The sequence below is a fragment of the Schistocerca gregaria genome, chromosome 2 (assembly GCF_023897955.1).
Source record: "Schistocerca gregaria isolate iqSchGreg1 chromosome 2, iqSchGreg1.2, whole genome shotgun sequence".
In the NCBI taxonomy this organism is placed as follows: Eukaryota; Metazoa; Arthropoda; class Insecta; order Orthoptera; family Acrididae; genus Schistocerca; species Schistocerca gregaria.
The window spans coordinates 73,016,425-73,042,599 of record NC_064921.1 but is presented as its reverse complement, the minus strand read 5'-3'; the positions used below and the strand labels follow the sequence as shown (position 1 = coordinate 73,042,599).

At 43.8% G+C, this 26,175-nt stretch overlaps 1 protein-coding gene and 1 non-coding gene across 10 annotated transcripts in view; both read left to right on the top strand.

The window, feature by feature from the left end:
• LOC126336343 (trichohyalin) overlaps positions 1–26,175 on the top strand; it is a 415,368-nt gene that overhangs the window by 1,711 nt on the left and 387,482 nt on the right. The gene's annotated exons all lie outside the window — the stretch shown is intronic.
• On the top strand, positions 9,790–9,864 carry Trnaa-ugc (transfer RNA alanine (anticodon UGC)). The gene has a single exon. It is a non-coding gene; the product is annotated as a tRNA-Ala (tRNA).

Genomic DNA, 26,175 nt, shown 5'->3' with positions numbered 1-26,175 from the left:
CGATTCTAAAATTGTCATTTTTTTTTTGTATCTGAATTAGTTGGTCTGTTTAGAGACGTTGCAGGCCACAAGAACTAAATTCTGTAGAACTGACTAAATGAAAGGTTTAGCAGAACCATGAGAAAGAACTTGCAAAACTCCATGAGAATCCTTGATCTCAGGATTACAGTACCCCATTGTCCTCCCTCCCGGCCCCTCCCCCCTCATTACGTATACGCCAATGACTACGTAGTGCGTGGTTTCGACTGACGCGTATTGTACCGAAACAAACGGGACATTTTCGGGCTTTGGTTAAGACAATGTAATTTCATTTGCTTTTTTTACTGTATACGGACGTTGGTGATTCCAAGTTGTGTACGTTTTGCCCGCAGATTGCCGTCTCTAGAATGTAAAACGACACGTGGAAAAGGCGCAGTTACCTGCAGTAGCCGATCGGTGTACTTTAGAACGCCAGCCAATTTCATTTTTAGACAGCGGCCAACGTCTCGCGCCAACTGCCTGCGACGTGCGACAACATTGTTGCGTGTCTCTGCTGAGCAGGCCCGCATTCTTTACTCGTTATTAATGTCGTGTTCAAATATTTGTATTAATTATCTCTATTACTGCAGTGATTCATTTTTAATGTTCGCTGGGAGCAACTTAGCCCCACGTCATTTTTAGAGAATTGATGATTGCGTTTACGACAGTTTCAATGATACCATAGCAACCCGTAACCAAAGGTACGAGTTCTAGGAGAAAAAAATAAAACCGAACGGTTCTAGGAGATACAGTCTGGAACCGCGCGACCGCTACGGTCGCAGGTTAGAATCCTGCCTCGGGCATGGATATGTGTGATGCCCTTAGGTTAGTTAGGTTCCAGTAGTTCTGAGTTCTAGGGAACTGATGGCCTCAAATGTTAAGTTCCATAGTGCTCAGAACCATTTAGTTGTTAAATGCTGAAAGACAACAAACATGAAATGATTCTCTCACAATTATGGATCCAACGTCTCTCTGAAGTTCGGACAATACTGCAAACAAAGTTGACACTCGGCTCGGTGGCAGCGACGGTAAAGGCATTTTCTTTTACGGTCTCTTCTTCCATCCGTCACCGTGCGCACAGAGTGCGTGGAATTTACCTAGCAGCAAGTGTTACTAATTTAACCAAAAATCACAATTTGGATGTTCAGCTAGGAAAAAGTACATAAATTGTTGATGACACCGAAAATTTTTTTTACGCTTTTGTGATTCGCGATTACGGCAGAAACGTAAAATTTACAGTTACTCTTAACACATCTGTGTTAGAAGTTATTCGGCCAAATATGAGACATGCACAAATTACCCAAGAAACCTATGTTTCTCTACCAGTTATAAGAAATATACTTTCCATAATATTTTCAAGAATCAACTGAACTTCGTTGTTGTAAAATGAAAAATAATTTAATCAACACACCAGAAGGAAATATCTCTTATCCTAAAGCAACCCCTAGACGGTCAGTATTATTGTATTATTATGTAGCGTAACATTATTGAAATTCTCCTTAGACTGCTCAATAAAAGTGTACGCTATTAGCGCGGAATATTAAGCCTGGCTCGAACTATTGAACGGTGAAGGAGCTGTTGATGTGGTGATTACTGTACATTAGTGCAAGCAAAAGAAAAAAAAGGTGACTGAAAAGTTGGTATAAGAAGCGTCAATCAATCGTTCACGAAAACTTGGCATTTTGAGTGACAAGGCAAATCGTTATCATAACATTTTGGCATTGATAGTGTACTTAGAAAGAAGATATACTAATGTTTATTTCTCGTCTCCAAAGTTAAATGGTCCTTGTGCATGTGCAACAAGTCAAAAAACAAACGTTTACTTCGATTTTGTCTCTTATTGCCATCTGTATTTAATGACAAAAAACTCATAATATTTCCTAATTTTCCACTTTTCATATTTATCTGCTCTAACATGCCGTAATGCTGACACTGATTTGTACATTTCGACGCACTCTAATATAAATGAACTTCCTTCTTATTGTGAACTCATTTTTATAGATAAACAACAGTGAAACCGCAGAAGACTGGAGACTACTCCTAAAAAGCACTTCAAAGCTACTGTGAAGATTATCATCAATACTACCCATAGACGGCACAACAGCTCTCACGTCAAGCAAAATATTTCAAAAGTTGTTCATACACCCAGTATTACTGAACAACCTCTCAAGCTAGCTTCCACACTTTCAGTATTACTGCATATCCGGAATTGTTGAGCAGTAATATTAACCGCCTAAGGGCCGCTCAATGAACATCGAAACAGGCTTCGCCTTTGAACGAAGAACGTGACTGTGTTTCGCTCCGTATTCCTTTGCCTTGTGCAAGCCATTCATTCTGAATGCATATCTAGTGTAATACGACGCCAGAAAATTACCGTATTGCAACATATGCCCTTATTAAGTGCAAGCAGTTAAATTTTTGTAAGCTCCCTTGTCATCGTCCCTTTTCAATGAGGATGAATAGAAGTTACACTTGTAGATAGTATTATAAAAAATTTGTATAAAAGTTAGAACCTAAGTATAACTGCGTTGTTTATAAGATAAAACGCTGTTCAATCATGTATTAAAGATCCCTTTCCAGTTTCCTAGTAAACTTCAGACTGTTTCGGTAAGTGTGTGATGGTCAATGCAAGTTTACTTTATGACCAAGAAAATTAATACAAATTTCGTTAATTATTGTTGACTTTTATTGACAACATACTTTTTAAAGAGGTACTGATGTGTAATTAGGGTCGTAAACTTGAAAACACTGAATATTACTTACACAGAGAAAATTCAAGTCTGACAAGATTTCACGTAATTTATTCAAAAAGGGTTCAAATGGCTCTGAGCACTATGGGACTCAACATCTGGGGTCATCAGTCCCCTAGAACTTAGAACCACTTAAACCTAACCAACCTAAGGACATCACACACATCCATGCCCGAGGCATTATTCGAACCTGCGACCGTAGAGGTCGCGCGGTACTAGACTGAAGAGCCTAGAACCGCTCAGCCACACGTGCCGGCGTAATTTATTCATTAGTTAATGTGGCCACCAGTGTGGGGTATGCCTTGTAATTCGACGATTTGGGTGTTACATGCCATAGGCGTAATTTTTTATATATATATATATATAGGTCGCCACCCATCTAACGTTACCTTACGACGTGTATCAACTGGTGAAATGTTAATATTTCTGCATCATCGAAAGACATTCGCTGCTGCTATTTCTCGTAGTCCAGAGGCACACCCAACGGCAGCGGTAACATATCATGAACGTATCTGATTACTCTTCTTTAGTCCGTTGTATAATAGTTTTTATAGGGGCCATCACCTCTTTAACCAGCGACGCGACGTTATTTACTCTCTGTTTCTCCACCAGTGAGTTAAGCCCTTTTTTTATGAGACAGTGGTCAGAAGATTTCAAATCCGACCACTGGTCTGCTAGTCGGTGCCACCTAAACGCCTGTCGGTTCTGGTCACTTCCAACTTATTTATAGAAGAGGAGGATCAGTACCACAGTCAAATTGCCTATGTTTGTCCCAGAAAGTCTGCCAGTTTGATAAACCACAAACAGAGCTCTTCAATGTAAAATGTGACGTACTCCACTAAACCTCATAGCTGCCCCTAAAGTAATCCCTTTATTGTTCACCTCCTGTGACAGCAGTCAAATTCGCTACTTAGTGCACCTTTTATGCCTTCATCGTGGATTATATTTATACCCACAGCACAAAAAAAAAAAAAAATAATATACTGTCACCTCCTCTCCCAAAGGATTCTAACTCTGCGGGCTCGTCTTAAATAAATAAATAAATCCATCTACCGTTGGAGTCCAACAGAACTTGGTGTAGTTCTATTTGACGCATACCAGTATATTTTAGTAGGTTGACGACTCCCAAGGGTTGTGTGTAATTCCTTTGTCTCCTGTGGATTATAACGATGGTGGTTTTCTTCTCTTTTATGCACTAACGTCACCGCAAGCTGTGTTTAATTTACATTACGTTCATTCTACAATGTTTTGTGCTCATAGGTTTTATCCTATCATAGGTGGACTGACATGTGCTGTCTGGGCTCGGTTTTTGACCGTGTTCTGGAGATGGCCGGCCGGTGTTGCCGAGCGGTCGGTTCTAGGCGCTTCAGTCTGGAACCGCGCGACTGCTACGGTCGCAGGTTCGAATCCTGCCTCGGGGATAGATGTGTGTGAGGTTCTTAGGTTAGTAAGGTTTAAGTAGTTCTAAGTTCTAGGGGACTGATGACCTCAGATGTTAAGTCGCATAGTGCTCAGAGCCATTTGAACTTTCTTTTAGATGATTTAGCGATCATGCATGGTTCGGGTCAGATGCCCAATTTTAAATCAGCAAGGAACTCTCAAGAGACATGATGTGAAAGCTTCTCTTCTGTCAAATTTTTGGGCGGTAAAAAAAGATACCGATTTTTAATGTGGCGAATTGCAGGACTGCGTAATATTCCTTTAACGTTACGACTCGTCTTCTGTTTTATGCACTACTGAAACTTTTTAAGTATCAAATGAGGTACGATGATCTGATGCGGAGCTTTCTCCGAACACTTAGTATTTCATTAATGTGCTGTCAATCCCTGAGACAAGTCGTGTCGCAAAATTGTTTCGCCACTCCCCATTTTTCCCATGGCTCCATTTCTTGACGCCAAATAACTAACTTCAGCGACTAAATTGGTAAAACGAGTTCGAGGTCAGACCAGGAACTTCAACTTGCTCAAACATTTATGGGGCGTGTTCTGAGACGACGCGTCGGTATAAAGCCCTAAAAGTTGCAGTTACTGCAGCAGTTGCTTTCCGGCCACCATAAAGAACGAACTTTTAATTTCAGTTCCCCAGGATACGGAAGAGGACACTTTTTACGAAGTATGCATCTTTCCGAACGAACCGACGTTTCATCTGTCGGATGAAGTAAACCGCTGTAGTGTAAGAATTTGGGAGTCACAAAATCCTGGTATCATCGTCGAAACTGAATGTTTTTTTTGTGCCGTAATTGTTAGCAAAGTTCATAGACATTTCTTTTTTGCGGAGGAAACTTAGAAGTATCATACCTGGACATGCTGCAAAAACTGGTTGTTTCCTCAAATTCACGAAGATTCCAGTGGTTTAATGTTTACGAAGAAGTGTTGCCCAGCCTCGCTTTCACTTTAAGGTGCGGCATTGGATTGGAAGAGGTGAACAAGAAGATATTGTTGATTGCTTTTGATCTCCCAGGTCACCAGACCATACACATTGCGATTTTTTTTTCCGTGGGGGTAAGTAAAAGACAGTCTTTTTCCTATCAGCTACTCTTCAAGAGCTGAAAAGTCAAATTGTTGAAGCTGCCGATTCAGTAAACAGGGACATGTTAATTCGTGTGTGGAATGAAACGCGCAATGCATGGTGCTCCTGTTAACATTCCTCTATCCAGTGACAAGCGCAATTTGTTCCTATCTTTCATAGTTAGTCTGTAATAAACAACTAAAATGTGTTGTTCTTTTTTGAATCACCCTGTACATTTACGCAAGATACGGAAACAGATAAAACACTGCATCAGATTTGCCAATGACATTGCAATAGTGGCAGACCCAGAGAAAGAATTAAGTAAGGACTTAAATCAAGAGATAAAAAACTAAAAAAAAATAGCAAGAAGACACGTCATTATTATAAACAAAAAAGGGGGTGGAGGTGATATTCATCCCATTTACATGGGGCTCCCAAAACAGGATTTCGTAAACAGATTTCCCAATACCGCATCTGAGTGCTCATCAATACGTTTACATGTGACACATCTTCCAGAAGACGAAAACATAATTTCGGAAACCTGTTTTCGCTGTCGCGTTTACGTGTTACGGCCTGAAGCGGATTTTCTAGCCCAGTCAACTCTGGAGTCTGGAAATCAAATGTTCTAGTTCGTGATTTAGGCGGCACAATCGAGATGTCTCTTTTGTTAAATATTAGAAGCAGACAGCTTCATGCTGAGTATAATATTTATACTTCTCCTTCGCTGTGCAAAAAGTCACTTCGTCTATATTAGCGGAATTTTTTAGAAGAAGTCGTAACCTGACAGCCCAAACACGTTTCAAAAACGGGGTGTACGTTTACATGGTAGACAATATCGATTGTGAAAGTGGACAACCACCCGCAAGAAGCGGATCTCCAGAATCGGTTTTGGCGTGGTTTTAGGACCAACCAAACGCGGTATTGGGATATCGGTTTACGAAATCCGGCTTTGTGAGCCCATGTAAACATGGTGCATGTAAACTCTTCAAAATCGATTCTGTTGTCGGTTTTCCGTTTCAGCCATCTATTTTCACTTCCATGTTAACGCACAACGGATTGACTTACCGTGCAGCGAAGAAGCCGCAGAAATATTAGACTGAGCATGAAGCTGTACTAACGATTAAGTGAAGAGAAACAGCAATTGTGCTGACATAATCGGAAACTAGAACAGCTGCTTTCCAGACGCCATATGTAACGGGGCTACCGAATCCGCTTCAGGCCTTAACATGTGAACACGACAGCGAAAAACGGTTTTCCAAATTCGGTTTTCGTCCTTCGGAAGATATGTCGCATGTGAACGTAGTGATAGAATGGGTGGTGAACAGCTCGAGGAAATAAGCGAATTTCATCGTCTCACTTGCACTGTGGATGAAAAAATAGATATCCAAAGGAGACCAAGAGAAGAACCTGCCGAACAAACACACCAACTTCCTCGCTAAGAAAAGACGTTGGGATGGAATGTCGTGAGGTATGAAACGTGGGTTTCAGCAAAGCTCTAGAAAACTTACCTCGAAGCTGCGGAAATGTGGTTCTGAAGGAGAAATACAAAAACTGGCTGGACTGACAGAACAACCAATGACGGGCTTCTACAATAAATAGGGGAGAAGAAAGAAGTACTGAAAGTTGTAAACAAAAGAAAAGCAGAACTCATTGGAACTTAGGCATCACATTCGCTTACTAAACACATTCTAAGGCAAGATAGGGAAGAAAACAAGGGGACGACCGAGAACACTTATTTTAAAAATACGATCAGTGAGATGGGATGTTCTTCATACATAGAAATGACGAGAACTGCTGAAAAGAGGAAGCAGCGAATGGAGGAGGAAATAAAAGTGTAGCGGTTGTCTGAAATACCTGTGGGTCGTGTCGTGGCCCAGTTTTAGTTTATTCTGTTTTCAGTTTGAAATGAAATGTCGTGTGGCTAGGGCCTCCCGTTGGGTAGACCGTTCGCCTGGTGCAGGTCTTTCGATTTGACGCCACTTCGGCGACCTGCGCGTCGATCTGTTTTCAGTGTCGCAGCGTGACCATGTTTCGGCGCGACGCTTCCCTGGCAGCAGTGCCAGTCTTGTCATTGCATTCTCCTGCGGTAGCCGCTAATTTTAATCCTCCTCTACGAATGTGGGTGGCTTTCTTATTGGTGCGTGAGAGGCTCTCAGTAGCAAAGTGCGCCGTTGTTGTGCGGACGACGGCGAATTCCTTGTAGCAATTACAACCGTATTCTGACTATGTGAAGCACCTTCGCTTCTATCCTTTTTTTTCCGGACGTTGTCGAAACCGTGATTTGTAGGCACTTATGATTCAAGCTCCGCCAACAAGATAGCACGAATAAAACGCCTAATTTATTCTGATGATCAGCGGAACTCGACCTGGTATGACATGGCGCAATTGCGTACAAACAGTTCAGATAACTAATGAAGGGGTACTGTTTCGGAATGGGGTGGAAAGAAGAGTATGGCACAACCTAACTAAAATAGGGGGTAGTTGATAGGAGTTACCCTAAGGTATCAAGGATTCCCCAGTTTGATGTTGGATAGAAGTGCGGCACGTAAAAATTGTAGAGTGAGACCAAAGTTTGAATAACGTAAGCAGGTCCAGAGGATGTAGGATGCAGTAGTTACGCAGAGATGAAGAGGCTGCCACAGGATAGACTTGACGGGAGAGCTGCATGAATCCAGTCTTGGGACTAAAACAACAACCACCACCACCACCACCACCACCACCACCACAACAACAACAACAACAACAACAACAGTAGTGAAAACAGGGCTACTATAAACGATCCATTCATTTTCAGATTTCTGTATTTTCCTAAGTATTACATGTGCAAACATTGATTATGCATGAAGAGAACCGTAAACTTGCCGAGTCTGCATTGTGCCCACCGGTTAGCGTCGCCTTGACAGAATGGCGACAAAGTAAGAAGAGTTTTTTTGTGTTGGAATATGCTAGATGTTTATCTGTCATAACAGTGCAGCAGTGCATTCAGAAGGAATTACGGTAAAGAACCGCAGTGTGATCAGAACATTGTGCGTTGGTACCAACAATTTATGCTTAAACAGAAGACCGGTCGATCAAGCGTGCCAGGTGCAGCCGTGGATAGGGTGATGGAAAGTTTCGTACGCAAGCTACTCAGTTGGAATACCGCAAAAAAGTTGTGTGGAAGATTTTGTGACGGCGGTTGCATTTCACACTGTACGGCCTGCAGCTCGCGCAACGATTAAAACCAGAATTGAGTATTGCGTCATATTGCACGAAGCACTTAGGGTAACATTTCACCTTTAAGCTGAAACTCAGCTACAAAGCAACCTTCTATTTATCTGGAAAAGTTAATCGCCACTATGTAAGACCGTAAGACACAGAAATTCTTCATGAAATTATGGCGCATGAACGAGATTCGCCGAAGTTTAATGTTTCCTGTGCGCCGTTTTTCTTCTGTAAGCAGACTGTGACGAGTACCTCTCACCTTGATATGTTGCAGTTCTGGTTGTTTACACATCTGACTATTGACTCAAGAATTTCATCTTCCAACACAATGGGGTATCCCCTCATTGGAGTATTGACGTTCGTCGTTACCTAAACGACGAACTTCCTCAACGCCGGATTGGACGTAGTGGTGAAAATGATGTGAGTCAGTTCCCTTGCCACCTTCTCCAGTCGCCTTGTGACTTATGTCTTCCGAGATACGTTAAGGACGATATTTACTTACCCCACTGCCAAGAACACTGGATGATCTCCGTGACGACCATGGAAGGATGTTGCTACGTAAGTTATGGAACGTACTTGACTAGCGCTTTGATGTGTGCCATGCTACCAGAGAGGCACTCATTCAGCATTTGTAGTGTTCAAAATGCAATCTGGGTAAGTTCTGTTCATGCGTCAATCACGTTTGTACGTGTAAAACTTCATAAAGTATATACCTTTGAAAACAAATGAATCATTTGTAGTAGCGCTATATACATTTTTTGTAACATGTGAGTACAACATTACTTATGTTTAGCTTCCGCTAGAGTGTTGAGATAACTTAAAAAGCAAGTAGGCCGTCCCTGTTATAGTGTCTGGTTACAGACTTTTTCTTTGCATACCGTGTAATTTTCTAGCCCATGGGTGACATTAAGCGTCATGCGTATTTAATTACGTCGAAATATTCAATCCGTAGAAATTTTCTTCGTTTTCCAAATTCCGAGCTGTTATACAGCTAGTGCTCATAAAGTAACAGGTGCTACGAGCGAATGAGGTCGCATAAGTTTGCACGTGTCATGTAAGTTAGAACCGCTCGGTAAGACGGCACGCTACCTCACACATAAGCAGCAGCGTGTTTGTCATTAGTTTCCTCATAATTATACACGGTCTAGTCATATCAATGTGCCCACCTGCTAAAAGTCTGAGTAACCATATGAGTGAATGGGCAAATATCTATTACGAACGCTACAGATGTAGATTGTGGAGAGTTGGGAATCTGGGTCTCACGGGAAGCGTGCAAGGGATAAGTCCCTGCACTTGCATTATCCTCTGTGCCCTCGGTGGCTCAGGTGGATAGAGCGTCTGCTATGCAAGCATGAGATCCCGGGTTCAAGTCCCGGCCGGGGCAACCATTTTCAGCTGTCCCCATTGGTGTATATCAGCAAAAACTGTCGGCAGCTAAGGGTCCCGGTTTAATTATCATTTCATTCTGACTAAGCACCTTTTGCAGGGCACTCCACTGCGAGACGTGCAGGAAGAGTCAGTGAGGTTCTGGAAGGCACAGACAGGAATGTGGAGCCATGTTGGCTCCAGTGCCTTGCCCAGTTGCGCTAAGTTTCTTGGCTGAGGATCCATGGCCTGACCAGCCCGATCGAAGTGGTCCCACAGATTCTCGATTGGCTATAATCCCGAAGAGTTTTATGGCCATGGGAGTACAGTAAACGCATCCTGCCGTGCACGTACACTGCGAGCTATGCGACATGTTGGATTGTGTAGCTGGTAGATGTCATCGTGCCGAGTAAAAACAAAATGCATGTAGGGTTGGACATGGTCCCCAAGGATAGATGTATAATTGTGTTGATCCATTCTGTCTTCCAAAATGACCAGATCATCCAGGGAATACCACGAAAACATTCCCCAAAGTATGAGGGGAGTGTGAAGAGTCCATGCAAATATAGAAACTACTTACGTGTTTGGGGTAAACCTTTTATATTTAACGACGTAATCTCCTTTTAGACTTACACACTTCGTCCCTGCGCGGCCCCTCTCATGGGAGTTTCGAGTCCTCCCTCGGACGTGTGTGTGTGTGTGTGTGTGTTGTTCTTAGCATAAGTTAGTTAGTTTAAGCAATGTGTAAATCTAGGGACCGATGACCTAAGCAGTTTGGTCCCTTAGGAATTTACACACATGTGAACACTTCGTCCAACGCTGTTCTAATGTGTGGATCCTTTCCGAATAATAGGAATTGTCTAAGTTTCCAAAATAACTATTAGTTGCTGCAATCACCTCCTCTCTGTCCCACCAGCCATTTCTTCAAATTGGGGAACAAACAGTAGTCCGAGGGAGCCAAGTCTGGAGAATAGGGGTGATGTGAAACGAGTTGGAATCCTATTTCCATTAATTTTGCGACCACAACTGCTGAGGTCTGTGCTGGTGCATTATCGTGATGCAAAAGGACTTTTTTGCGGTCTAGTCGTTTTCCTTGCAGCTCGGTTTTAAAACGGTCGAATAACGATGAATAATATGCACCTGTAATAGTTTTACTCTTTTCCAGATAGTCGATGAGGATTATCACTTGCGAATCCCAAAAGACAGTCGCCATAACATTTCCGGCTGAAGGAATGGTCTTCGCCTTTTTTGGTGCAGATTCTCCCTTGGTAAACCATTGTTTAGATTATTCTTTGGTCTCACGACTATAGTAATGTATCCATGTTTTATCCACAGTGACGAAACGACGCTTAAAGTCCTGCGGATTCTTCCTGAACAGCTGCAGACCATCCTTGCAACACTTCACACAATTCCGTTTTTGGTCAAGCGTGAGCAATCTCGGGACCCATTTTACGGATAGCTTTCTGATGTCCAAATGTTAATGCAAAATATTATGTACCTGTTCATTCGAGATGCCTACGGCACTAGCAATCTCACGAACCTTAACTCTTCTGTTATCCATCACCATCCCATGGATTTTATCAGTGATATCTGGAGGCGTAACCTCCACAGGGGGGTTTCCAGAACGTTCATCATCACTTGTGGCCTTATACCCACTTCGAAAACTTTGAATGTTCTAATCGAAGGTGCAGAGTCACCGTAATATTTATCAAGCTTCTCTATAGTCTCCTGAGGCGTTTTGCCTTTCATAAAGTAATGTTTAATCACCGCGCGAAATTCTTTTTTATCCATTTTTTGACAATCACTCGACTTCCTTGATTCACACGAATGCCAAACACAAAGAAATAGTCAATATGGCTGACACTTGGTATGCGTTCTTTCCAAAGATGCTACTAAATAAACATGACCTCTATACGCGCCGATAGTGCCATCTCTCGGACTTTGCAAGGACTTTTCAAACGCCCCTCGTATAACGCTCCCTTGTCCGACATGGACCCTTTCGACTATTGTTTCAATACCGTACACGCCAACGGCCGTCCGTCCGATGGAGCATAAAGCCCTTGGTGCACGACAGTTACATCGTCGCCGGTTTTCGATAGCGACGTTTTGCCATTCACTGTATGCTTCAACGCTAGCGGCAAGCGAACAGTTTCCAAACTTAACTATTTCGGAAGTGCTTCCACCTCTGGCCTGAAAGCCAGTAGCCCTGCCCTTTTGTACGTCAGATAAATCGCTGCATTTCCGCATTACGACAGCGACTGGCTGTTTTTTTTGCATGTTCCCGACACGCTTTCTGTACCCTCCACCGTTAGTGCTGCCACATACCGTCTGTGAGTGGTTATTGCACGTTGACGTCGGACATTAATGTGACTGGATCGTATGTAAGGGACTCACTTTTGATTTAGGCGTAACTTATGTCGTATCATTCAATGGAAAGGGACTTCGTAAATTATATTTGCCACCTGCTTTCTCATATCTCCTACTCTCCTTTAGATGTTGGATCAGCGACGTAGATAAGCAATTCTCAGCTTCTCTTTCTCAGTCATTCTTCATTCTGTCTGCAACACCCGCTCGATTTGACGCTCTGACCCTATTGGTTTGGAGCACTATTCGTAGGTTTTGGTTAGGTTCTCCTTGTCTTCATCAGCGCATTTCTTTGTGACGGGTGGGGATGGCTGTTTGTAATGATAAAGACAATCTGAGACGAAAGTGTACGCATTCCATGCTAATGTGGCGTTTCTTACTTGAGACAGACTCATTCGAACAGTCGAGGGTTGATGCAAGGAATGTCATGGACATGCCTGAAAAGAACAGCGAAGCAGTGCTTCGAATATAATCATGAGACGCAAATTCTCTGGGACAGCATAGATAAGGATTGGATTGGAATGTTTGGGGGAAGAGACCAAACAGCGATGTCATCGGTCTCGTCGGATTAGGGAAGGACGGGCAAGGAAGTCGGCCGTGCCCTTTCAAAAGAACCATCCCGGCGTTTGCCTGGAGCGATTTAGGGAAATCACGGAAAACCTAAATCAGGATGGCCGGACGCGGGATTGAACCGTCGTCCTCCCGAATGCGAATCCAGTGGGCCAACCACTGCGCCACCTCGCTCGGTCGTAGTTAAGGAGTTTGTCGAAATAAGGATGCCGCAGAACCTAATAAACTGGGACAGAGGTTTCAATAGAAGCAAATCCTGGGGTGCAGCACTCAATTTACTGAACGATATTACGCAGGTGTACCAGTTTTTTTTTTTTTTTTTTTTTCTTTTCTTCAGTGTATATGGTTACTGGACTTCAGTTCGTTAACAATACTTGGCAGTGTGCACATTGTTATTATGGTTGCAAGAGTGTAGATATCCATAGACAAACGCGCTGCAATTTTAACACTCAGACAAGCATGTTTATGTAAGCAACAAACTGCGAAACAATGTGGCGCTTCTATAGAGGCAGTGCGAAATATCCTTCACAAGAAGTAGCGACCTACCACAACCTTTTAAAACAACTAAAGGTGGTGACAAATTCATCAGAATTTCTAGTACAAGAAACATGTTCAAGCAGCACAAATTCGCGCATAATTGGTAGAAATGAACAAGAAACACATATCTGTTGCAACAGTAAACAGGAGACTGACTGATGCTGGCTTGAATAGACGTACGGACAGACGTATCGGGATAGTTCACATAACAAGAAGGGAACATCTCTGTAACTGGAATGTCTTTAAGGATGTGAGAAATCATATAGGCTCGCAATACCAACGAAAACTTATTGATCGCGTGGTTCTAGTTTGTGATGCAGTCATTAAATCCAAGGAAGGATACTTTGATAAAAATGAAATATAATTTTTCTTTTTGTAGTCAACTATATGTGTGTAAGCGTTTATAATTATATTTTTAGAGAAATGAAGTTATACCGGTTGAAAGAGAAATACCGACGTCATCCACATTGAAATAATTCAGTTGCGACGAGTGAAAATTTGTTCCTGACCGGGACTCGAACCCGGATTCCCCGCCTTACGCGAGCGGCCACCTTCACTTGCTTCGGCTATCTGTGCACGCTTCACGTCCAGCCCAAATTCCCAACTTGTCGCACACTACTGCCGTCCATATTCCTCATTTCTCGCATCATCTCGCACGATTCCCGTAAGAGGTCGCGCCTAGGGTCCATCCACACCGAAGATATCAAATAGCGCCATCAAGACTTGGATATTAGAATTATATGTGTGGTGTCTGTTCATTCGGACGTGACCGAACGAACAGATACTAGAAATGCGAGGCGTATTCCGAAAGTAAAGTCAGATCGGTCGAGAAATGGAAACCACAGTGAAAATCCCATATAGCTTTGCATAGGTGTGTTGGACTGTGTCTCTAGTATGCCCGTTTTGACCGCGTCACGTCTGTCTTTTCATTTCTGAGCGCACAGTGAACCCGTAAAAATGCAGTGTCCCCCGCCAAGTATGAGTGCCAGTGAGAGATTTCGCCTAATTTGATGCTGCCCGCACAACATAACTGTTAGGGGAAGTTCTCAGCCGCACTTTGCAGGGGCCCTGCAGTCTTTTCGATAGGAAGTGTTTGACAGCCCTCCATACTGCCCGGACTTGACTCCCTCTGATTTTCATCTCTGCTGACATGAAGCGCTGGCTACGAAGTCTACGTTTTGGCACAGACGACGAATCAGCGTAGAGAGTCGGCGAAAAGGACAGGCGACTAACTCCTATGACGAGGGTATTGGAAAGTTGGTACAACGCTACAACAGATGTCTCAGACGGAGCGGCGACTTTGTAGAGACCTTGGTCTGGCTAACTATTGCAAACAAAACACTTTTGATTTTCACAGTGGTTTCCATTTCGAGACCTACCAGACCGGGCACTGTGGCCGAGCGGTTCTAGGCGCTTCAGTCCGGAACCAAGCGGGTGCTACGGTCGCAGGTTCGAATCCTGCCTCTGCCATGGATGTGTGTTATGTCCTTAAGTTAGTTAGGCTTAAGTAATTCTAAGTCTAGGGGACTGATGACCTCAGATATTAAGTCGCATAGTGCTTAGAGTCATTTGAACCTTACTTTCGGAATACATCTCGTAGAATTGTAAAATGCAGTTTTTTTGTCTTCGTTTATTGAAATTTATGAGCGGTACATCTCGTGAAACCGCGTTGGGCATTCGAAGAAACTGTGCGACCATTACGCTGCCACTATCGCAAATCGCACGTAGGGTCCACCAGAGTAAGATGTGAGACATTAGAAAAAATGGTTCAAATGGCTCTGAGCACTATGGGACTTAACTTCTGAGGTCATCAGTCCCCTAGAACTTAGAACTACTACTTAAACCTAACTAACCTAAGGACATCACACACATCCATGCCCGAGGCAGGATTCGAACCTGCTACCGTAGCGGTCGCGCGGTTCCAGACTGTAGCGCCTAGAACCGCTCGGCCACTTCGGCCGGCTGAGACATTAGAGCACGCACCAAGACATACAGGCAGTTATTTCTCCATCGCCCAATACGTGAATGGAATAGGAAAGAAAATGATAATATTGGTACCATGTACACTGCGCCATACATTGTACAATAGTCTGCGAAGTATGTGTGTAAATGCAGAAGATCGCAAGACAGTTGCGAAAACAAACACTGCGACAATTATCAGATCAATGAATCTGTTGCTTGTACAGTGTTTAAGCTTTCACGGTAATATAAACTCTGCCGCGCTGTCGCAAGAGCGCTTCCCTAAGAGGTGTCAGGTATCCAGTCATTCTGGCTGCCAGAAGCGTGCGGGACGGCTATTGCTCGCTGCGCGTGTGAAGGCGTTTCCGATTTTAAAAGCGCCGTCGTGTGCCAAGCGAGACGGTCGCAGAACAGCTCTGTTAAGTGCTGCCCCCCTTTGTTCATTCTACTCTGCTCTTATGCCAGCAAATACAAGGACACGATTCCCGCCTGGCATGGAGATGGCGTCATTATAAATGAAATTTTGTTTTTATTATGTTGATAAGTATGGCGAAGTAAAAAAGTTCTGCCACCATGGAAGCAAAATAAACGTATGGCAGAAGAAGCAAGGACATAGAAACCAGACTAGCACAGGCAAAGAGGACATTTCTGGCGAAAATAAGTCTACTATCATCAAAATGCTTCTGTGGCCCTGCAGTTCATTGTAAACTTTGTCGTCTTCAATAATTCTCCACCAGCTATCACGATCCAGCGCTCGAACATTCCATCTCATGTTGTACATTTTCTACAGGTCCTCCATAATGTCATCTATCCACCTGACTGCATTTCCAGCTGATATCCGTTTAGCAACATCTGTATCACTCATCCGTGCCCTTCTCAGATTGGCTGGTTTCACAATCCTCTGAAAAGACGTATCTTTATATACAATGTACAGCTCAAGATTGTATCTTCTTGTCCATCTCCCTCGTTCGCAGATTCTCTCGAAGGTATGTAGCATTCTAATGTCATTTGATGTTAATGAGGAAGACTGGAAGGGCAAGAGAGAGATGAAGAAGGGGGTACGGTTTCTTCCCTACTGTTGGATACGTACATCGAAGAAGGAAAAACGGAAGGAGAGTAAAGGTTGGGGAGTAGGAATAAAGCTTGTGACTGCATGTAAGTAAATGTTCTTTCATCGGGACAATGGACCTGCCCAGAAAAACGCTTTGGCAGTGAGAAACGTAAGGCTTCAAATTCGAATTGTTGAAATATCTATTCGTCACATTGAGTACCGTTCGATATACACTATTCCCGCACTGATAAAGAATTTTTTGAGAGCGATGTTTCATAGACGTTGCTGAATAAAACCGCAGGTACGGATTCGTCTCACTAGAGAATCACTGGATAAAGTGTATTGAACTGAAAGGGGCAAGGTTGAAAAGTAACTGCATTTTTGAAACTGTTGAGACATCTCAATGCTAGCCGATCAACAGTTTTCTCCTTATCTTGGTATTTTCAGTTGAATCGCACTCATCCAGTTGATTGTTACCGGCGGAACTCGAGACTGATCCAGTGTTATAAGAGAGCCCCTGCTGTAACTTGTAGCGATCCATTTAAGAGAGATACAAGCACGTTTTCTAAACATCCCTCTTTCCTGGCGTTAGTCGTGTTTTCGGAGTCCGAATATGATGAGCAGTTCTGCATTTGGCACTTACTTTATTTCTAGCTCTGGATGCCACTCATGCCACTATCATTTACCCCAAATGTGAGAGTGAAAATATTTGTAAGGGGCAGTCAAGTGAATAGCAGATAATGGAAAAAGTAAATAAACTTTTTATTATTTCAAAAGTAATGGCCATAATAGCTAATAGGTACCCCACTGTGAGACAAGACGGTCAGTGCCTTCATTTGAAAATGTTTGCGATTGCCTACGGAACGATGTAGTACCTAGGAGTGCACCTCTTCGTCCGAGGCAAATCAACGGCCATGAATGTCTTACTTTAGGGTTCCAAAAATTTGGAAATCGCATCGGGAGAGATCGGGACAGTATTGAAGCTGCGTAAGGGCTTCCCAGCGAAAGTTCTGTTAGCAACCACGGGCCACTTACCAGCCCTAACACACCCTCCATACAGTCCTCTATTTCTCCTCATGCGATTTCCATATTTTTGGAGCCCTGAAGAAAAACATTCGTAGCGGCCTGGATACGATCATGGTTCCGTGGGCAACCATAAACACTTTTCCATGAAGACAATGACAGTCTTGTTTCAAAGTGGGATAGATGTATTCATAGTTGTAGCGATTACTTTCAAAAGATAAACAGTTTACTTACTTTATTCCATCTGTACTGTTTTCATTTACCTGCCTCTTACACATTATATCAACTGTGGGTGAATTTTGCAGAATTTGTTGTGCGTGTTTCTTGTTTTAACTGTTCGTATATAGCATTTCTGAGGCGGCGATGCGGGAAACACACTGCATTTGCTTACGAGTGTTCTAAATCGTCAATAAACCATAGCCCATTCGGTCAGGGATGATCAACTGCCGCGCGGGATTAGCCGAGCGGTCTAAGGCGCTGCAGTCATGGACTGTGCGGCTGATCCCGGCGGAGGTTCGAGTCCTCCATCGGGCATGGGTGTGTTTGTGTGTTTGTCCTTAGGACAACAGACGAATCACCATCTACAGTGTTGCATGACCCACTACTGGCGAAGAAGTAATCCAGGCCTGGTTTACTATCGGCCTTGCAAACCTTGTTGTAGTGGTTCGCACGTAAGAAGACAGGTCGTGAGGCGATGCACTGTGGCAGGAAGCAGTGTACCGTCCGCCGCTCCCGCCAAAAGCGTGATTCTACCGCGTATGTGTGTAGGTCTGTGCTTCAAGGAGAGTTGTTGCATGGTGTTGTGGTCTTCAGTCCTGAGACTGGTTTCATGCAGCTCTCCATGCTACTCTATCCTGTGCAAGCTTCTTCATCTCCCAGTACCTACTGCAGCCTACATCCTTCTGAATCTGCTTAGTGTAGTCATCTCTTGGTCTCCCTCTACGATTTTTACCCTCCACGCTGCCATCTAATACTAAATCGGTGATCGCCCGATGTCTCAGGACATGTCCTACCAACCGATCCCTTCTTCTAGTCAAGTTGTGCCACAAGCTCCTCTTCTCTCCAATTATATTCAATACCTCCTCATTAGTTATGTGATCTACCCATCTAATCTTCAGCAATCTTCTGTAGCACCACATTACAAAAGCTTCTATTCTCTTCTTGTCTAAACTATTTATCATCCATGTTTCACTTCCATACATGGCTACAATCCATACAAGTACTTTCAGAAACGACTTCCTGACACTTAAATCTATACTCGATGTTAACAAATTTCTCTTCTTCAGAAACGCTTTCCTTGCCGTTGCCTGTCTACATTTTATATCCTCTCTACTTCGACCATCATCAGTTATTTTGCTCCCCAAATAGCAAAACTCCTTTACTACTTTAAGTTTCTCATTTCCTAATCTAATTCCCTCAGCATCCCCTGACTTAATTCGACTACATTCCATTACCCTCATGTTGCTTTTGTTGATGTTCATCTTATATCCTCCTTTCAAGACACTGTCCATTCCGTGCAACTGCTCTTCCAAGTCCTTTGCTGTCTCTGATAGAATTACAATGTCACCGGCGAACCTCAAAGTTTCTTTTTCTTCTCCATGAATTTTAATACCTACTCCGAACGTTTCTTTCGTTTCCTTTATTGCTTGCTCAATATACAGATTGAATAACATCAGCCCTGTCTCACTCCCTTCCCAATCACTGCTTTCCTTTCATACCCCTCGTCTCTTATAACTGCCATCTGCTTTCTGTACAAATTGTAAGTAGCTTTTCGCTCCCTGTATTTTACCCCTGCCACCTTCAGAATTTGAAAGAGAGTATTCCAGTCAACATTGTCAAAAGCTTTCTCTAAGTCTACAAATGCTAGAAACGTAGGTTTGCCTTTTCTTAATCTTTCTTCTAAGATAAGTCGTAAGGTCAGTATTGCCTCACGTGTTCCAACATTTCTACGGAATCCAAACTGATCCTCCCCGACGTCGGCTTCTATCAGTTTTTCCATTCGTCTGTAAAGAATTCGCGTTAGTATTTTGCAGCCGTGGCTTATTAAACTGATAGTTCGGTAATTTGCACATCTGTCAACACCTGCTTTCTTGGGGATTGGGATTATTATATTCTTCTTGAAGTCTGAGGGTATTTCGCCTGTCTCATACATCTTGCTCACCAGATGGTAGAGATTCGTCAGGACTCGCTCTCCCAAGGCTGTCAGCAGTTCTAATGAAATGTTGTCTAATCCGGGGGCCTTGTTTCGACTCAGGTCATCCAGTGCTCTGTCAAACTCTTCACGCCATATCATATTGTCCATTTCATCTTCAGCTACATCCTCTTCCATTTCTATAATATTGTCCTCAAGAACATCGCCCTTGTAGAGACCCTGTATATACTCCTTCCACCTTTCTGCTTTCCCTTCTTTACTTAGAACTGGGTTTCCATAAAAAATCTTGATATTTATGCAAGTCGTTCTCCTTTCTCCAGAAGTCTCTTTAATTTTCCTGTAGGTGAGATAAGCCACTACATTATTACATTTGTCCTCTAGCCATCCCTGCTTAGCCATTTTGCTCTTCCTGTCAATCTCTTTTTTGAGACGTTTGTATTCCTTTTTGCCTGCTTCATTTACTGCATTTTTATATTTTTTCCTTTCATTAATTCAATATTTCTTCCGTTACCCAAAGGTTTCTACCAGCCCTTGTCTTTTTACCTATTCGATCCTCTGCTGCCTTCACTACTGCATCTCTCAACGCTACCCATTCTTCTTCTACTGTATTTCTTTCCCCCATTCCTGTCAGTTGTTCCCTTATGCTCTCCCTGAAACTCTGTACAACCTATGGTTTAGTCAGTTTATCCATGTCGCATCTCCTTAAATTCCTAACTTTTTGCAGTTTCTTCAGTTTTAATCTACACTTCAAAACCAATAGATTGTGGTCAGAGTCCACATCTGCCCCTGGAAATGTCTTACAATTTAAAACCTGGTTCCTAAATCTCTGTCTTACCATTATATAATCTATCTGATACCTTGTAGTATCTCCAGGGTTCTTCCATGTATACAACCTTCTTACATGATTCTTAAACCAAGTGTGAGCTATGATTAAGTTATGCTCTGTGCAAAATTCTACAAGACGGCTTCCTCTTTTATTTCTTAGCCCCAATCCATATTCACCTACTATGTTTCCTTCTCTCCCTTTTCCTATTCTTGGATTCCAGTCATCCATGACTATTAAATTTTCGTATCCCTTCACTAACTGAATAATTTCTTTTATGTTATCATACATTTCATCAATTTCTTCGTCATCTGCAGAACTAGTTGGCATATAAACTTGTACTACTGTAGTAGGCGTGGACTTCGTGTCTATCTTGGCCACAATAATGCGTTCACTATGCTGTTTGTAGTAGCTTATCCGTACTCCTATTTTTTTATTCATTATGAAACCTACTCCTGCATTACCCCTATTTTATTTTGTATTTATAACCCTGTATTCACCTGACCAAAAGTCTTGTTCCTCCCGCCACCAAATTTCACTAATTTCCACTATAGCTAACTTTAACCTATCCATTTCTCTTTTTAAATTTTCTAACCTACCTGCCCGATTAAGGGATCTGACATTCCACGCTCCGATCCGTAGAACGCCAGTTTTCTTTCTCCTGATGACAACGTCCTTTAAGTAGTCCCCGCCCGGAGATCCGAATGGGGGACTATTTTACCTTCGGAATATTTTACCCAAGTGGACGCCATCATCATTTAATCATACAGTAAAGCTCCATGCCCTCGGGAAATATTACGGCTGTAGTTTCCCCTTGCTTTCAGCCGTTCGCAGTACCAGAACAGCAAGACCTTTTTGGTTAATGTTGCAAGGCCAGATCAGTCAATCATCGAGACTGTTGCCCCTGCAACTACTGAAAAGGCTGCTGCCCCTCTTCAGGAACCACACGTTTGTCTGGCCTCTCAACAGATACCCCTCCGTTGTGGTTGCAGCTACGGTGCGGCTATCTGTATCGCTGAGGCACGCAAGCCTCCCCACCAACGGCAAGGTCCATGGAGTGGGGGGGGGGGGGGGGGGGGTCAAGGAGAGTAGCCAACTCCAATGTAACTGAACAATACAGACTGAAGTAGAGAGACCATTTCCAGCGTTTGTCTAATAGTAGAGTAAAAAAAGCTGTAGTACTGTATATGACCCAGCAGAAAAGAAAACAGTTGGACGTCCGTTAAAGTGATGGCATGAACAAGTGTGAGACGAAAATGTCTGATTCTTGAAGACGATGATAAATTTTTATAGGGAGAAAGAAACATTGGTGCAATTTGGCATTCACCTCAACGTTGGCAGTGACCTGCCTAGGTAATGGCTGAAGTATGAGGCGTGGGACAGAGACAGATCGCACAATGGCAATGTCACTTAATGTGGTCCGTCGTTTGTATGTAAAATGCTTCACGTAGCTGTCTTCTTACTTGCACACAACTTTAGTCATTATCCGTCGATTCAAGCCATCCGCAAGCATGATTTAAGTGATTCAGGTGGAGTCCCATTCGATAATGTGTGTTGGTTTGGTGATTAGTTGGGCCACGTTTTCAGTACTAATTGCGGGACATACCGAAATACTGAAGTAGGATCATTCTTCTTTCCGCAGTGTAATCCTATGGGCTTCCGTGTCGCCTAGGTGACCATGAACAGTTTTGTGAAATACACTCCTGGAACTTGAAATAAGAACACCGTGAATTCATTGTCCCAGGAAGGGGAAACTTTACTGACACATTCCTGGGGTCAGATACATCACATGATCACACTGACAGAACCACAGGCACATAGACACAGGCAACAGAGCATGCACAATGTCGGCACTAGTACAGTTTATATCCACCTTTCGCAGCAATGCAGGCTGCTATTCTCCCATGGAGACGATCGTAGAGATGCTGGATGTAGTCCTGTGAAACGGCTTGCCATGCCATTTCCACCTGGCGCCTCAGTTGGACCAGCGTTCGTGCTGGACGTGCAGACCGCGTGAGACGACGCATCATCCAGTCCCAAACATGCTCAATGCGGGACAGATCCGGAGATCTTGCTGGCCAGGGTAGTTGACTTACACCTTCTAGAGCACGTAGGGTGGCACGGGATACATGCGGACGTGCATTGTCCTGTTGGAACAGCAAGTTCCCTTGCCGGTCTAGGAATGGTAGAACGATGGGTTCGATGACGGTTTGGATGTACCGTGCACTATTCAGTGTCCCCTCGACGATCACCAGAGGTGTACGGCCAGTGTAGGAGATCGCTCCCCACACCATGATGCCGGGTGTTGGCCCTGTGTGCCTCGGTCGTATGCAGTCCTGATTGTGGCGCTCACCTGCACGGCGCCAAACACGCATACGACCATCATTGGCACCAAGGCAGAAGCGACTCTCATCGCTGAAGACGACACGTCTCCATTCGTCCCTCCATTCACGCCTGTCGCGACACCACTGGAGGCGGGCTGCACGATGTTGGGGCGTGAGCGCAAGACGGCCTAACGGTGTGCGGGACGTAGCCCAGCTTCATGGAGACGGTTGCGAATGGTCCTCGCCGATACCCCAGGAGCAACAGTGTCACTAATTTGCTGGGAAGTGGCGGGGCGGTCCCCTACGGCACTGCGTAGGATCCTACGGTCTTGGCGTGCATCCGTGCGTCGCTGCGGTCCGGTCCCAGGTCGGCGGGCACGTGCACCTTCCGCCGACCACTGGCGACAACATCGATGTACTGTGGAGACCTCACGCCCCACGTGTTGAGCAATTCGGCGGTACGTCCACCCGGCCACCCGGCCACCCGCATGCACACTATACGCCCTCGCTCAAAGTCCGTCAACTGCACATACGGTTCACGTCCACGCTGTCGCGGCATGCTACCAGTGTTAAAGACTGCGATGGAGCTCCGTATGCCACGGCAAGCTGGCTGACACTGGCGGCGGCGGTGCACAAATGCTGCGCAGCTAGCGCCATTCGACGGCCAACACCGCGGTTCCTGGTGTGTCCGCTGTGCCGTGCGTGTGATCATTGCTTGTACAGCCCTCTCGCAGTGTCCGGAGCAAGTATGGTGGTTCTGACACACCGGTGTCAATGTGTTCTTTTTTCCATTTCCAGGAGTGTATAATGATGAGGTATTCGTGTATTTATGGATATTATACAGAAGTGAAAGGAAGGAAGAGGATGAAAACATTCGGGCATATAATCTTTTTCCATTGGAATAGCAATATAATCTCGCCAACAGGCACACACACACACACACACACACACACACACACACACACACACACACACACACACACACACACACACTAGTGCGCATTAGGTGTCTCGTTTATGGAGCCGGGGTAACGTACAATAAATAATATTAAAAAACCATAAATCAAATTCCATGATCTAATCGCTTAAGTATAATCGTCTAGATGCAGCACGCATCCTGCCTGGACTTGCCTTCACTTACAGAATCGAACTAAATTCACTGGTTATGTCTAAATAGAACAAAATCAGAAGACCGCAGACGAACTGGTCCGTAAGCAAACCTCAGCTGTCAGAATTCTGCACTGCATCTGCTGGGTTGCAGTCTTTCTACCTACTGTTCAGTCTGCACATCTAAGAAGCAATGAAATAAAAGAAAGGTTCAACAGTAGGGTTAAAATTCAGGGTGAAAAAATATTAGTGATAAGATTTGCCGATGACATTGCTATATTCAATGAAAGTGAGGTCAATTGCAGGAGATGATGAATGGATTGTATAGTCTGATTAGCACAGAATACGGATTGCGAGTAATCCAAAGAAAGACGAAAGGAATGAGGAATAGGTGTAACTAGATGCAGGATAAATGTATCGTCAAAACTGTGGACTCCAAGATAAACAAAGTGAAGGAATTATGTTATTTTGCTAGCAAAGGAATGTGTGACGGATAAAGCAAAGGTGTAAGAAGAAGACAATGAAAGGCAAAGAAAACAGTACCTGCTAAGAGAAGTATGCCAATATCAAACATAAGCCTTAATTTGAGGAGGAGATTTCTGAGAATGTACATCTGGAAGCATTGTGCGGGAGTGAATCAAGGATTGTGGGAAAACTGGAATAGAAGAGAACCGAAGCGTGTGAGATGTGGTGCTATAGGAGGACGTTGAATATCGATTGGAGAGATAAACATCAATAGCTTCTCTGCAGTATCAGCGAGAAAGGGAATATGTGGAAAACACTCAGAAGGAAGGATGAGATGACAGTGAAATGTGCCCTCTCGATAGGGGGAATTCTACAAACGAACAATCCTCCATTTACATTACACTGAAAAATGAGAGTGATTGAAAGGTTTCGCGTGCGTGTTTTGTCGCGTCAAGAAGGCAACGGCGGTGGGATTATCTTTTTCTCTTATAAACGCATTAATACCTTTTGTAAGACGCCTTTCGTGATCCGGAAATATAAAAAACTAAACTAAACCAAACTCCATCCGAACAGGCCATGAAGGCCCAACGGTACCGACCGACCGCCGTGTCATCCTCAGCCCACAGGCGTCATTGGATGCGGATATGGAGGGGCATGTGGTCAGCACACCGCTCTCCCGACCGTATGTCAGTTTTCGCGACCGGAGCCGCTAATTCCCAATCAAGAAGCTCCTCAGTTTGCCTCAAGGACTGATTGTGAGTACACCCCGCTTTCCAACAGCGCTCGGCAGATAGGATGGTCACCCATCCAAGTGCTAGCCCAGCCCGACAGCGCTTAACTTCTGTTGTCTGACGGGAACCGTTGTTACCACTGCGTCAAGGCCGTTGGCGGCAACATAGAAAATTTTGGCAATTTTAATTTCCATCGACAAAAAAAAAAGATAGTATCTCAGGCTAATGCGTTTAGATTCTCTGGTGCCATGTTTCATAGATTCTCGGTCGTGAAAGTTTAATAAAATTCATAGACTGAGAAGTGTAGAAATTAATGTAATCGGGCTTCGATGTTGACGAAGGTAGGCTCTTTCTCTCTAATGAGAATGGTTGACGAAAGAGCAGAAAAGAAGCTCGAATCGTTCGGTCCTTGAACAAACCAGCTACAACCCTCTGAATATGACTTCTGAAAATCATAAAAGCACTTATAATCCAAAAGTGTTTTCCAGGTAAAGAATTTCCTTTCATGCTATGAAATTAAATATAGTTAGATAATTAATTTGTAACTATTATTCCGTAAGCAGACAGTACGTAGAACCTACATGATGCTTCTAACATGATCAGACAGAAGAAATAACTAGCCGGCCGCTGTGGCCGAGCGATTCTAGGCGCTTCAGACCGGAACCGCGCTGCTGCTACGGTCACAGGTTCGAATCCTGCCTCGGACATGGATGTGTGTGATGTCCTTAGGTTAGTTAGGCTTAAGTAGTTGTAAGTTCTAGGGGACTGATGACACAGATGTTAAGTACCATAGTGCTCAGAGCCATTTGAACCATTTTGAACACCCTGCAACCCCATTGTAAAATCAGCCAGGTCAAAGGGTGTGCAATATACGTACTGCTTGTGTGCCGCTAGGTTCCTGAACTCCTTACGCCTGAAACGGTAGAAACTGGAAGACTTGAGGCTGCCAATGCTTTGCGTCTGACCACTGCCGAACGGCAGTGTAGTAGCCGTTACGTAATTACTGCTGTGTTGTGAGCGTTTGTTGCAGAGGAGTGAATAAAGAAACAGTTTCTGGTGCATTGTGGGAACTATGTACAACTTGCAGAAGGCATTTTTATGAGATATTTAAGCATATCTTCATCTATTTTCTGTCATGGATGATACAAAGTGTATGTGCAATAGGTGGGCTATGTGAGGGACAAGGAAGATGATGTTCATAAATTCGTTTCACAAGCTATAACC